Source organism: Bidens hawaiensis, unplaced genomic scaffold, assembly GCF_021521415.1.
Source record: "Bidens hawaiensis isolate Kalapana, Puna unplaced genomic scaffold, B.hawaiensis_p1.1 tig00034618_1, whole genome shotgun sequence".
Taxonomy (NCBI): domain Eukaryota; kingdom Viridiplantae; phylum Streptophyta; class Magnoliopsida; order Asterales; family Asteraceae; genus Bidens; species Bidens hawaiensis.
Window position 1 is genome coordinate 73,624 of NW_027495989.1, and position 14,758 is coordinate 88,381.

Sequence of the window (14,758 nt, forward strand, 5' to 3'; positions counted from 1 at the left end):
CTGAGCCGCTTCGCGAAGAGAATGAGCAGCTTAAATGCAAATTAAAGGCTCTTCAGCATGCTCATGACGCCTTGGCAATGGAAGATGCCAAGAAGCTGCAGGAGATCCTTGACCAGAGGGGGGTGCTTGACCGCACTGAAAGGAAACTCAAAAGCGTCGAAGAGGCTGCCGCCAAGGAAGTTCAACTTGCCAACCTTGATAAAAGCGGAGCCGAACGTGCTTACAAAGAAAGTCAAGCTACCCTCCAATGGCTGCTTCGAGAAGCGTTGCCTCAGGTATCTTTATCTTTTTCTTTACGCTTTCCGCTCGTAATTAGAAAATGTTCTAACTTGTAATTTTCTTTTGTAGGTTGTGCGTCGGGTCCTTTCAGAGACCTCTTACGACGATGCAATGAGCGCAGCCCTCAACGCTTCTCATGAGGATGGGGAGAAGACTGGCTTCCTGCTTGGTCTAGGGTTTGCTGAGAGAGGCTTTCCGCCCTCCAACTTCCCTTTATTCAATGTTAACACTGCAGCTGCTTATGACCAAGCAGTGAACCAGTACGCTGCCTTCCCGCATCCGGTGGTGGAGAAGGTGAATGAAGCTGCTGCTGCTGATGATGGGCTAAACATCCTTAAGACTTTCCTTGGACAGCCGCGCTCTGACGGTGCTGGTCCAAGCGGAGGTGGTCCTGAAGCCTGATCCTGAAGATCCCTTCCCACTGCTAGGATAGACTTAGCTTTGTATAGATTTCTTTTAGGCGGGTAGTTACCCGGCCACTGTTGTAATATATCATTGAAATATACGATTGTTATTCCTTTCATTGGATTCTTTGCTTTATAAACTTATGACTTGCATACTTGGTTTAAATTAGCAATTTTCCAAGTGTTTAGAATAAGTTAACCTGTGAACGTGGTTGATGATGGGTTAGAGTTTTGCTTCCTCCTTCGTGATTGTGCGGGTATAACCGTCACTTGCACTTGGTAGGATGGCTGAACTTTTGCCTTCATCTGAAAGCGTGTAGGTTTTTCTTATCCTTTTTTAAGTGTTCATAAGTTAACCTTTTAACGTGGTAGATGGTAAGTTAAGTTTGGCTTCCTTGTTTGTGATTGTGCGGGTAAGACCGTCACTTGCACTTACAAGGATGGCTAAACTATACCTACATCTGACCTGCGTGTAGGTTTTCCTTAGAACTTTTTTTAGTGTTCATAAGTTAACCTTTTAACGTGGTAGATGGTAAGTTAAGTTTGGCTTCCTTGTTTGTGATTGTGCGGGTAAGACCGTCACTTGCACTTACAAGGATGGCTAAACTATACCTACATCTGACCTGCGTGTAGGTTTTCCTTAGAACTTTTTAACATTTTGGCGTTGTGTTTATGCGGGTATTGCCGCCTTCCACACGCAACTACTTCTTCCCGTAAGGGAAGTTCATAGGTTACAAGCTATCAATACATCATGAAAGGAGAATCATTTCCATTAGAAGTGGCTCTAGGCCTTTTTTTTACAAGTTGGAATTGATCTACATATAACATTTGCGTAATTGAGCTCCATTCCATGTTCTAGGGATGGGAGTGCCATCGAGCCTTTCGAGCCGGTATGCGCCCTTTCCCAGAACTTCTTTGATAACGTATGGCCCTTCCCAAATCGGGGCCAACTTTCCTGGGCGTTGTTGGTTCGAAGCCTCGTTGTTACGCAGTATGTAGTCTCCTTCATTGAAATTGCAGAGTTTTACCCGCGTGTTGTAGTATTTTTGCATTTGTCGTTTGTAGTTTTCTTCACGCACGGCGGCTAAGTCTCTGCGCTCTTCGGTTAGCATAAGGTCTAACCGTCTTTCCGCATCATTGTCTTCTGGTTGGATTAAGACCCTTGGTGAGGGTAGACCGATTTCGACTGGGATCATGGCTTCAGTGCCATAAGTGAGACTGAACGGGGTTTCTCCCGTACTGGTCTTCTTCAGCGTTCTGTTTGCCCAAAGGACGTGTGGAAGCTCGTCCACCCAACCGGATCTATGTTCCAAGAGTCTTCTCTTTATGCCTTCGACGATGCTCTTATTTGCTCTTTCCACCTCACCGTTACCTTGCGGGTGTGCCACTGAGGTAAAGGTGTGGGTGATTTGAAGTTCTTTCAGCCACTGCTGTAGCTTCTTGTCAGCAAAGTTGGTGCCATTATCGCTTACCAAATTCTGTGGAAGCCCAAAACGACAAATAATAAATTCCCAAATGAATTTTTTGATATGCTTTGCGGTTGTTTGGGCTAAAGGTTTCGCTTCTATCCATTTGGTGAAGTAGTCAATGGCTACCACTAGGAACTGAACATTCCCAGCTGCTGTAGGAAATGGGCCTGTCACGTCAATGGCCCACTTCTGAAATGGCCACGAGGAAGTGACAGGAACAAGCTCATTTTTCGGGCGATGCGTGTTGGGTGCGTAAAGCTGGCAAGATCTGCATTTTCTGATGTATGCCAACGCGTCCATATGCATCCCCGGCCAGAAGTATCCCGCGTTGTTTAGCTTGGCTACCACAGCGCGGGGACCTGCGTGTACTCCACAGATGCCTTCTTGAACCTCCCTTAGGAGGTAGTCAGCATCTTGGTTGTCCACGCATCTTAACAATGGGCCAAGAAAGTTACGTCTGTAAAGGGTGTCATTGACCAGCTGATAATTCAGTGCTTTACAGCGTAGTTTTCTTGCCTGTGACTTTGACTCTGGTAACGTTCCTGCTTCAAGGTATTTTATTATTGGGGTCATCCATGTTTCTGTACCGGTTTGGATGACACAAATTTCCTTGTGCGGGACTGATGGTGTTTCGAGGAGTTCAACGCGGATGTCCTTTCCCAAGTGGGTGAAGGCCAGTGATGCAAGCTTGCTTAACGCATCCGCAGATTTGTTTTCGCTGCGCTTGACGTGTATCACTTTACAATCATTAAAATCGCGCATGATGGCTTTGGCCTGGGCAAGGTACAGGGCCATTGTGTCGTTCACAGCCGTGTACGTCCCGTTTATTTGGTTTGCCACTAGCATGGAATCTACATGGGCTTCCAAATTTTTTACACCCATTTTACGCGCAATCCTCAATCCGGCCAGGAATGCTTCATATTCAGCTTCGTTATTCGTACTTGGAAAATCCAGCCGAATAGCATAAGTATATTCCTGGCCTGCTGGATTTGTTAATTTTAACCCTGCGCCTGAACCCTCGTTACTAGCTGCTCCATCAGTGTAGAGTCGCCAGACCTCATTGATTTCGTGTGCTGGGGAGGGTTGAACCTCCTCCTGACACTCTTTCTCCCGTGAAGCGGGGACTTCTGCAATAAAATCAGCCAGGACCTGGCCTTTAATGGCTGGTCTCGGCTTGTATTGAATCGCATATTCTCCCAATTCAATTGCCCATTTGGCTAGACGTCCCGATAACTCGGGTTTGCCTAGAACATTTGAGAGTTTGAAGTTGGTGAGAATAGTGATTGGGTGACCCTGGAAATATCGTCTCAACCTGCGTGAAGCGTGTATAAGTGCCAAGACTAGTTTTTCCAGGGTAGAGTACCGGGTTTCCGCGTCTGCCAGCACGCGGCTAACATAATAGATTGGCATCTGGATGCCTTTTCGTTCTACAAGCAGGACTGCCCCGGTTTCTCTATCTGTTGCGGAGAGGTATAGGATTAACTCCTCCCCCGCTTGTGGTGCTGTGAGTGTTGGGAGTTCGATCAGGCGTGATCGAATCTCCTGAAAAGCTGCTTCCGCTTCTGGTGTCCAGCGGAAGTGCGTTTTCTTTAAACAATTTCTTAGCGTTGACACAAAAGGGAACGACCTATCCGCATGGTTTGCCAAAAAGCGGTTAAGCGCGACTAGTCGTCCATTCAGTGTTTGAGCCTGTTTTATGGTGGTAGGTGATTCCATTTTGACAATGGCTTCGACCTTTTCAGGGTTCGCTCTGAAGCCATCTTTAGTAATAATGACTCCCAAGAACTTCCCTTCTTCCACCCCAAATGAACACTTGCTCGGGTTGAGCTTCATGTTTATCTTTCTGAGCGTGTTGAAAGTTTCGTCAATGTCTTTCAACATCGCCTCTGGCTCGGGGCTTTTGATGACCAAATCATCCATATAGACTTCCAAGTTTCTCCCAATTTGGGCGTGAAACTCTTTGTCCATTAGTCGTTGGTACGTGGACCCCGCGTTCTTAAGTCCGAATGGCATCATTTTATAACAAAATGTGCCATCGGGCGTCCGAAAGGCGGTTTTGTCCTGGTCATCTACAGCCATGTGGATTTGATGGTACCCCTTATACGCATCCAAGAAGCATTTAAGGCGAAATGGTGCCACCGAATCCACTTTGAGATCAATTTCTGGCAACGGATAACAATCTTTGGGGCATGCTTTATTCAAATCTTTGAAATCTATGCACATGCGCCATTGTTTGTTATTCTTCGGTACCATTACGGGATTTGCAACCCATGTTTGATATTTGCTAACGCGCACGATGCCCGCGTCAAGGAGTTCCTTGACTTGGGTTCTGCACGCGTTGGTTTGCTCGGGCCCCATTACTCTGCGCTTTTGTACGATCGGCGTAACGGCCGGATCGCATTTGAGCTTATGCTCTGCCTTACTCCGGGGTACACCAGTCATGTCGGCTGGTGTCCACGCGAAGATGTCTGCGTTTCGCTGCAGTAAGCGCTTGAGTAAGGTGCGTGTTGGATCAACAATTGTCGGGCCAATGGTAACGGCCTGATCGGGATATTTCCCATTGAATGCCCACTTTTCAGGTTCAGTGATGGTTTGTTTGGCCATCTTCGGTTTGGGTTTAGAGGAGACGGATGCGATGCATACCTGGGGAATGCCCGTGATCATCGCTACGCCTTCAGTTGTTGGCCATCCCATCATGCCGTGGACTGAGGATACCACGGCGTTGAATCTTGCCATCCCGTCTCTCCCGAATAGGATGTCGTACGTATGATGTGGTTTTTTCATTACAACAAAATCCACATCCTCCGTGCGTGAATAATTCCCATCGGTGAGAGTGACGGGGAAAGATAGGGTGCCCAAGGGAGTGTTCATGCTGCCGTCAAACCCTTCCATTGAAGCGTAGACCGTCTCCAGGCGTTCCTTGTCTTCATCGTCTAGCTTGTCGAAGAACTGCCTGTACATCACTGTCGACGATGCGCCATTGTCAACGAGGGTGCGGGAGGTGATGTAGTGCCCCAGCTGGCTTTTAATGACAATGGGGCCTTCTTTGTTTGGGCCTCCCGGCACTCGCGGGAAGCGCACTTCTGCTTCCTTCCATGCGCATGGTTCGGTCATCGGTCTCTTTCTTCCTCTGACCTTACCATGGACCATGTTGATGCTGATGTCGACGGGCTTTCGTCCGTTACCCCTGTACCTGTTGTCGTTCCTTCCTCCCTTCTTGATAGATGCCACGAGGTGTGCGAGCCTCCCATCCTTGACGAATGTCTCGACGATGTCCCTCAAGGATGTGCACTCCTCAGTGCTATGGCCCTTTGTCCCATGGAAGTCACAAGACTTGCTTTGATCCGCATTGGGTTTCTGTCGGATCGCTGGGGCTTTTGGCCATGGCAGTTTTTCCGTGGCAAATATCTCCGTGACGCTCTTGGTGAGTGGCGTCCAACGGTTTTTCCGGTTCGAAGGGTGCGTGTTGTCCCTTCCGCCAACCAGAGGGCGAGAGCTTGAGGGGGTGTCAAAGTTTATCCTTGACTGCCAAATACCTTGCCGCCTCTTTTTGTTTAGCCGGGCGGTTCTCACATTGTTCTCCCTTGTCCTCTGTGTGTAGAGGTTTGTATTCTGGGGGAGATCTCTTCCCAGCTGTTTCTCCGTTTCGGCAAAGCGTTTGGCTGCCGTCATTATGGCATCCCATGTGGATGGCATGCCGTCTTTACCTGTCAGAGTGCGGATAAGTTCTGGGTACTCAGCGCCCTGAATGAAAGCGGCGCGAACGAGGTCTTCGCTGATGTTGCCCAGACTCAGCTTCTTGGAGTTGAAGCGGGTGATGAAGTCCAGTAAGGATTCATCCTCTTCTCTCACACAGTTGAGGATCGTCCACTGCTCCTCAGTGTGCTTCCTCTGTTGACTAAACTGTTGACTGAACTTGTTCTGGAAGTCTGCCCAGTCATAAATGTGGTGGACCGGTAAACGGTCGAACCATGCTCTGGCTGCTCCTACCAGAGTCATCTGGAACATGTAGCACCACGTGGGTTCCGTCCAGTTACTGACGGTTGCCCCCGCAATGAACCTGTTCAGATGGTCATCTGGGTCGGATAGACCATCGTATGTGCCAATGTTGGACATTTGTTTGGCACTCCTCGGGGCGATTGCTTCTGCAATGTCCCTTGCAAATTTTGACCTTCCTGCGTTTGTGGCAGTAGGTCTAAAGGCCTTGGAGAAGTCACGCGGGCTTTTTTCCGTGACTGGTTGGAATGCTTCCCCAAAATTCCTTTTTGGCTGGGGATCCGTTTCCTTACGCTTCCCTTTCGCCCTATGGCGAGGGTTCGCGTCGGTGTCGGAGTCTTCCCTCTCGTCGTCTGAGTACTCGTACTCACTACTCATGTTGAGGTGCTGGCGAGTACTACCGAATTCCTCAGCTTGTTGGACTGAACGCAAGCGTTCGTCCAACTCAGCCTGAAATTCTCTTTGACGTGCCTCGGCCCATGCCTTCACTTGATCAAGTGTTTGGCGAGGGGCTCGAGTTCGTTTTTCCAGCTGGGCATCAGTGAATCCCAGTGGAATATTTACTCCACTTGCCCCTACATGAGTGACTGGGGTAGTGTTCGTAAAATGTACTTCACTTGTCCCAGCTTGGGTGGCTGGGGTAGTGTTTGTAAACATTGTGTTGCCGGTGTTTACCCCAGTGGCTGGGGTTGTGGTTACCGGAATTTCTCTAGTCATCTTGGAAGTTTTGAAAAACTGGAGAAAGATGTAGTTCTAGCTTTATGCACGGATGGCGCCAATGAAGAAACACTAAGTGACCCCGGGCAGATTATGGGTAATCTGGGGGCTAAGTAATGTTTCCCTCGAAGGTTAGGTCCAGCAGAGTAAGTTGTACTTCAGGGAACCTGCAAAACAGACACCGTGAGCTCGTCACTGAGAAGGGGGGGGGGGTTCCTCCTTGTGACCACCCTCCGGCGTGAGAATCAGTCTATATTGCTCTTTAAATATAAAAGTATATGAATACTATTAGAGCAATTATCAAGTAAGTTATACGAGATAGTAGATGATGAAATGATAATACCATTTGCTGTCTTTTATAGCCGAAGGTGGGTTTCCAAGGGGTTTAGCCGGCCCAACACGCTACCAACTGTAACCTATGCACGTGCCCTACCTGTGAGTGGTGGATAGGTAGCGGCTGACACAGAGCAGGCGTGCCGTGCACTCTTCGTCTTCTACCAACTGCAGGCTAGGCACGTGGTCTGGCAGGAGTTGGTGGGCAGGCGGCGGCTATTGGTCACAGTACTGTGGCGTGCTGTCTGCCACGCTGCTGTCAGTGAGCTGTCGCATTCTTGGTCAGATCTTTTGTCTTTACCTCGTCAGGTATCACGCAAAAGATCCTCCATACGGACTGGCCCATTTTGGCGGGAGTTTTCCCCCTCCCGCCTTTGCTCATTCTTTCAGGTGACACTGAATATTTGTAAGTGTTAAGCCTTATGCGTGTAGCTATGCTGTGCGGGTAGCCTTCCCTGATGGCTTGTATCCGCAACTGCGGGAACAGGCGGGTTACTTTACCATTGGGAGGCTTTTCCCTGCGTATGCAGCTTGCATACTGCGCGTAGGCTTCTCTGAGCATGGTGGGTCCTGCGGGAGTAGATGGTCTTTGCGCAGACATCCCTGTTCAAGGTGAGTCATGCGGGACCAACTGAGCCCTGCTGGGACCTACCTCTTCAGAATTCCAACCCCAATGGCTAACCCTTTTAGAGAAGCTACATCACCTACCGGTGGTTCCCGTGGGATTAATGCCACCCGAAACACCAGCTATTGTTGGTGACCCGAAAGATGACGCGTGGGTTACAATTAACAAGTGGCTCGATGGTCAACAAAAAGGTCAAGTGGTGTATGTGGCGTTAGGAAGTGAGTTTATGCTGACCAAAGCCCAGCTAGTTGAGTTAGCTTTGGGACTCGAGCTCTCCGGGTTGCCATTCATTTAGGCTCTCAGGAAACCTGTGGGTTCTACTAATCAAGACTCGAATATTGAGTTGCCAGCCAGGTTCTTGGAACGAACTCGTGACCGTGGTGTGGTGTGGACGAGTTGGGTGCCTCAGTTACAAATATTGAGTCATGAATCAGTGTGTGGTTTCTTAACTCACTGTGGTTGGAGTTCCGTTGTGGAAGGGCTAATGTTCGGTCACCCTCTAATAATGCTACCGATTTCGGGGGAGCAAGCTCTGAATTCTCGAGTACTCGAGGACAAACAAGTGGGAATCTTGATACCAAGAAACGAGGAAGATGGCTTCTTCACCAAGGAGTCGGTGGCCGCATCACCTAGGTTGGTTATAGTCGATGGTGAACGGAAGATCTACAAGGCCAATGCAATGGAGTTGAGTCAAATATTTGGCGATACTAAACTGCAAAAAAAGTATTTCGATGATTTCATTGACTATTTAGAAAATAAGAGGCGTGTGGTGGGATGATCAAATGTTTTTCACTTTTGTTGGAATTACAAGTATTTTTTTTTGCATGTATACTGAGTTTGCTATGTTAATTCAGTGTTTCCTAGTCACGTTTTTTTCCAATAAGATTTTCATCCTCATGCTATTTTTCAACATTTTTCGTTTGATATGTACACAACTAATACTAACTTTGTAAATATTTATAAAGTCCTATACAACTCAAATATTATTATATTATTAATTGTTGACAATTAATTACACGTGTGAATCTTTTCTAACGTAAGAGAGTTGTATAGTTCCCTCATTTGATGAGAACAAATGGTGTTATTGATTCTCATCGGATTAAGAAAAAAACTAAAATCTTAATCGAACTGAATTAATCTTGAATTTGATTTTCGAATATTCAAGTCGAGCTGACATACATAGGAACCAAATCCGAATTATTATGTATTAATAATGCTCTTTTAAGTTTTATTGGCGTGAGCTTGTGTATATAACACACAAGAAAGAGTGTAAGACTTATGTGGTGCTTAAATTTTTATATTTTATAGAATTTTTACTTGTTTGAATTTTAAAGGGATGCTTCTTATGCATTTGATTCGAATTCATGGGTATGAGTCTTACTAAACCCAAATATTTCTTAACGGTTTATAACATCTCATTAAATTAAAAATTATTCTCACAAAATTAATGATGTAAAAATCCTATAAAATAGGATATATTAAAAATTAATATCTTATTTATTTTAAAAAATATATATACTATTTAAATTAAAAAACCAATTTTATAGTAAAAAAAAATAAACGGGTCTTGGGTCTCATCAAAACCATATAGCTTTTAAACTAGGTTATAACATCTCATTTATTTGTGAAACAATTTATCATCAAACCATAAGTTATATAATTAACTTTCATACAATAAAAAATATAAATTCAATAAATAAATAAATATTATAACAAACAATTCAAACAACCCCCGCAATACAGAGGACAAAAACTAGTATATATATATATATATATATAGGATCAGGATCAGGATCATGAGAGAACTTTTTTGTAATTGAGAACTATGAGAACCATTTTGAACAACAAAAAATCCAAAAATAAAAAAAACATAAAATAAAAAAACACAAAAATCAAAAAATTAAAAAAACCAAAATTCTTATTTTATTATCCTGGTTTCATAAAAAAAACAAACCCGATTTAGCTAAATTATATACACATATGTATAATATATACATATATATACATTTACATGTTTTTTTTTGTACACATGTGTATAATTTAAGATAAATGCTACTGTACATGTGTATATTACGTAACTAAAGATTATATAAAATTATACATATGTGTATAATAAAACGTTTTTTTTTAAACCGGAATGAAATATAAGAATTTTGGTTTTTTTTACTTTTCTAAAATTTTTATATTTTTTGTTTTATAATTTTTTTTAAATATTTTTTATAAAGGTGTTTTTAGTGGTCCAAAATGGTTCTCAAAGTTCTCAATTTACAAAGGATTCTCTTAGGATCTTTTTGGAATAAGAATAGATCTTAGTCCTTAGATCTAGGATCTAGCAATTGAGATTAATAGTTTCTAAATACTGCATAGTTTTCCTTTTACATAGTATAGTGTCGTATTTTAATGGTATGCTTGATTTTAAAGTCTTCTCACACTTCTCACAATATATATATATATATATATATATATATATATATATATATATATATATATATATATATATATATATAATCTTTACACATATACATGGGTTCAAAATGTTTAAAATATGTTTTAAAATGACTAACGTGCACATTTCAAAAACTAGTATCGCTTTGACTTTCGAGTGAAACTAACTAAAGTCACCCCATTTCAAATATGGGGTAAGACTGTAGATGTGCATAAATCGGGTTTTTTAAATACTTGGGTTTGGGTATGGAACCGGGTTCTGGTATGACCAGATATTGATAAAAACCAGGTCGGGTTTGGGTCCGGGTATTGCATATAAAAACCATACCCTATGCATCGGGTTCGGATCGGGTATTTCAAAACCGGGTATTTGAATACCTTATTTTCGGGTATTGAAAAAACCTTATTTGTGGTTTTTTCCGGCTTTTTTCGGGTATTTTTCGGATATAGATTGAATTTTTTAAAAGGTTGTACTTTTCAGGAGTATTTTCGGGTATTTTTAAGGTATTTTTCGGGCCCGGTTTCGGGTATTTGAAATACCCGGTTTCGGATATATGAAAAACTCGATTCCGGATATAGAACGGGTTCGGGTTTTCGGGTATTATCGGGTACAAATCGGATCCGGTTCGAGTTCGGGTTTTAGTATCGAAATGTATACCATATCCGTCCTTACGTGTAGGGTCGGGTACGGGTTTAGGTATTAAAAACACGGGTATTAAAATAACTGGTTCTGGATTTTTATTTCGGGTTCGGTTCCGGGTTTTTATTTTGGGTCCGGTCCCGAATTCGGGTTTTTTGTGCACCTCCATGTAAGAGTCACTTTTTGAGTCAAAATGACTTGGTGTGTGTCTGATTTAAGTTTTTAACTATGCCTATATAAGAGTTGATGCCTTTCACGTGGATAAACACATGGGCCATGGTTGGGTTCAACAGTTCAACCCGAACCCCTACTTTAGTTCATGACCCAGTTTCATGAAGTGTAGAAACCTCGAATGAGTCTAGCTTGTGTTACCGAGACATGTTAGTGAATGGTGGATTATAAGAAATTTCTCGTGAATATTCGGAGAGATGATTGATATTACAGAGAGTGCCTTGGGATTATATTACATGCCATTTACAATATACATGTTCCTATATATACATGGTTCAAGAGGAATCTTTTCTCCCTTGACCGTTATCTGGTGGCACTTCCTATTACCCAGCGGTTCTTTCGATGTCCCTTGACTTGAGTAGGCTTCTCTCTTTTATCCACTGGATGCTTCTCCATTGCCTCAGACGAGCGTCACTCTGCCTTAATGCCTCTGACTGACTGACCTGCCAGTAGTTGACTTGTCTTTTTGTCTTAGGGGAGCTTTGGGCTGTGCTTGTTTCTTTGGGCCTCATTTGGGCTGTTTCTCATGTAATCTCTTCAAGTCCCATAGTCTATTACTCATATTATTTATGATATGGGCAATAGACTTAATTCTTGGCCCAAGGTTTGCAGAACTCTTGATCTTTGTATCATGTTGAGCCCACGAGCCTTGCATCGGTCTTCATGAGATGAGCCTTTCATGGATGTAGCCGTCGGTCCAACTTGGGTTGGGTATGAAGGCGGTAAAACTGAGTGGTGGAAATTGAACCACACGCCTTTTCACGCAGGGGTTATTACTCTGCCCTTTCAAGTCTCGTCTCATAAATCACTCGCCCTTTCCCTCCTTTCTCTCTCATATTTTTCCGACGACCCTTCCCTTTCCATTTAGTATCTTACTTCCGATCATGTCAGTATTCTTCTTTTGTTGCTCTTATTTCTTTCATTATGAGCCGCGAAGGCTTATCTACGACAACTTCCATCCTCACTTAGGATCAGATGCTTCGATTATGTGCTCGTTACCAAATACCCTTATCCTTATCTCCCGTACTACCTCAACCTCACTAGACAGCTCTCAGCCGTCCTGAGTTACTCACATTGTACACCAAAACCCTAGAATGTGCCAATGTGCGTTACCCCTTGACTGAGTTTCAATTGGCCTTGTTAAAATTCCATAAACTAAGATTTGATCAGGTCCACCCTTTAGGCTTCCTGCATGTAACCCACTTCGAAATAGCCTGTCGAGCTATGGAGGGTTTCGCATCGGTGCCTTTGTTTCGTCGGTTTTACCGTTTAAAGTTGGATGGCTATTGGTTCACCTTTGAACGTCGTCCTGTGAATAAACATCCCCCGTGTTGTTCAAGGATGCTCCGGGCTTCCGTATAACATGTTGATCAGCAACCCTACTGAGGCTATGACTTACCCTGAACCTTTGTTATGTATGGCTGGATTAAGCCGGATATGGTCAAATCCTTCTACCCGTCCGAACATATTCGACGACAGCCGAGGTTTCTGACCTCTTGTTTTTCTTTACTATTACTTGTTTGTTATCTCGGGTGTTTCTAAAGTTGCCGTTTCCTTTGTGCAGAGATGAGTTTGAGAGAAACTTTATTGAAATGTCCCCTGAAGGCTGCTTCCTTTGTGCCCGTTCCTTTGACTCCCCCTGCCAGATCGGGGACCGAATCGGCTTCTTTGGGTCATCTTGCCCCTATCGTTCACGTTGATGTGCCAGATACTCCTAAACGGAAAGCTGCTCTAGACCATGCCTATGAAGCTTCGATGAAGAATCGTCTAAGGAGTTCGAAACGGCCCTATCTGGGTCAGTCATCCTCGTCCCGTTCACCGACCTCTCCTGCTAAGCCCGTCGATTTATAGGGTGACTTTGAGTTTCAAGTTGTTACCCCTGCTGATATGCACGCATCTGCTGGATCTGGCTCAGCTCTAGTTGGATCCCCAGGTAAACGTCTCGAAGGACCAGGCCCAGCCCCTCAAGGTTTGTCTGTTACTCGTACTGAAGAACCGGACATTGATCCTGTGTATGTTCCTCAGTGGGATTTGAGGACCGGGGCGTCTGTTATGACGCCTTCCCAGGCGCATGATTTCCTGACTTATGCCATCCCTCTGTTGATTCAACCAGTCTTCGTGCTTTAGACCGAGATCGATTGGTCGGTGACTTTGGTACCCACTTGTACCGGGCTTTGGCGCTTGGGGCGATGGCTCGCCAAACTGTGATTGATGATGGTCAGACGTTGCAGCGACTTAAGGAAGAAGTTTGTAAACTTGAGCAGCTGAATGAGAAAAACCATGGGAAGATCCAACGTTTGAGACAGCAGGTTCTTCTGGCTCAGGAGGAGACTCTGGGAATACCTGACCTGAAGGCGAGTTTGAAGAAAGCTCAGGAGGAAACCGCCCGATTGGATCTTGAGTTGGTGAAAGCCCGGGGGGAGCAAGACAAAACGTTAGAGGTATGGTTCTTACTCTTTCCTTCTTGTTTCCTCTCATCTGTGTGTGGCATTTATCCCTTTCCTGGTATGTTGCATTTGTAGTTGGAAGCAAATTTCAAGAAAGTGTGTGAGGAGAACGAGAGGTTGAAGAGCGAGGCTGACGGTTACAAAGCTGACCGAACATGGATGGTGTCCGAGGGGTTAAGTTGGTTTCCGGAAGGGCTCGGTCTTGCCGTGATACTTGTTTGGTTAGAGACGCTATGACCCGAGCAGTCTTTTCTTCAGGATATCAGAGTGGTCTGAGGGAGGCTTACGAGTTTCAAGCGAAGGGGATTCCTCTTGCCGAAGAGCCTACTTATTCTGAGACGATGGAGTCTGAGGCTGAAGCAGCTTTTGTCAAGTACATCGCTTATGAGCCTCCGTTTCTGGACCTGCTTTCAACCGTCCCTGACATACCGGTGGATGGGATCCGTACTATGTCATTAGAAGTTGACCCCTCCACTCCAACTCCTCAAGGATGATCGTGTATTTTTCTGCTGGCCCCGACTTTGGATGATCTTTACAGCCGTTTGTGTTTTTGTTTACTTGTTATGTGTAAGAACGTTCATACTATGTAGGCTTTGATGGACTTGTTTTTTTTTTTATGTAACTGGCATTTTCCCCCGGTAGGGGTTGGACTTTATGCACCACTGAGGTGGTTAAGTAGTATAATCTTTTAAACCGTGTTATGTTTGGTTGTGCTTTTGACTCTACTGGATTTCTCAGGATTAGATAACAGTTTTGTTTCACATGACAAGTTTTTGGTTAACCATGTAGCCTACCGGAGAGGCCTCCCTCTCACCTTTTCGTAGTGGAGGTGTGTTTATCCGTTTTCGCATAGATACGTTTTTTTTTTGTTGTTGTTGTTGTTGTTGTTGCTAACCCAACTGTCTCGGAGACGGAGGTTCTCAGTTAAAAAACTCAAGTTTCCCGGAGAAAATATAGTGACTACTTAATTTCATATCTTAGGCCTCGGGCCAAATTGCATAAAATGATTCCATAGAATAAGATCTCAATGCCCTATTACATGAGTTTCCTCTCGGAGAGGTTGTTATTGAAGTATGACGATGTCATCGAAAGGAGTTTAGCCAAATATCACAAAATGCCACTAAAAGGCTCTGTGCATCTCCTCCTTTTCTCTCTCCCTCGCCTGGGGGCCC

General features: G+C 44.4%; 1 pseudogene; it reads left to right on the top strand.

Annotated features, from left to right (window-relative positions):
- The first annotated feature begins 7,926 nt into the window (after window positions 1-7,926).
- Window positions 7,927-8,601, top strand: LOC143586368 (UDP-glycosyltransferase 91D2 pseudogene; annotated as a pseudogene).
- Window positions 8,602-14,758: the final 6,157 nt, after the last annotated feature.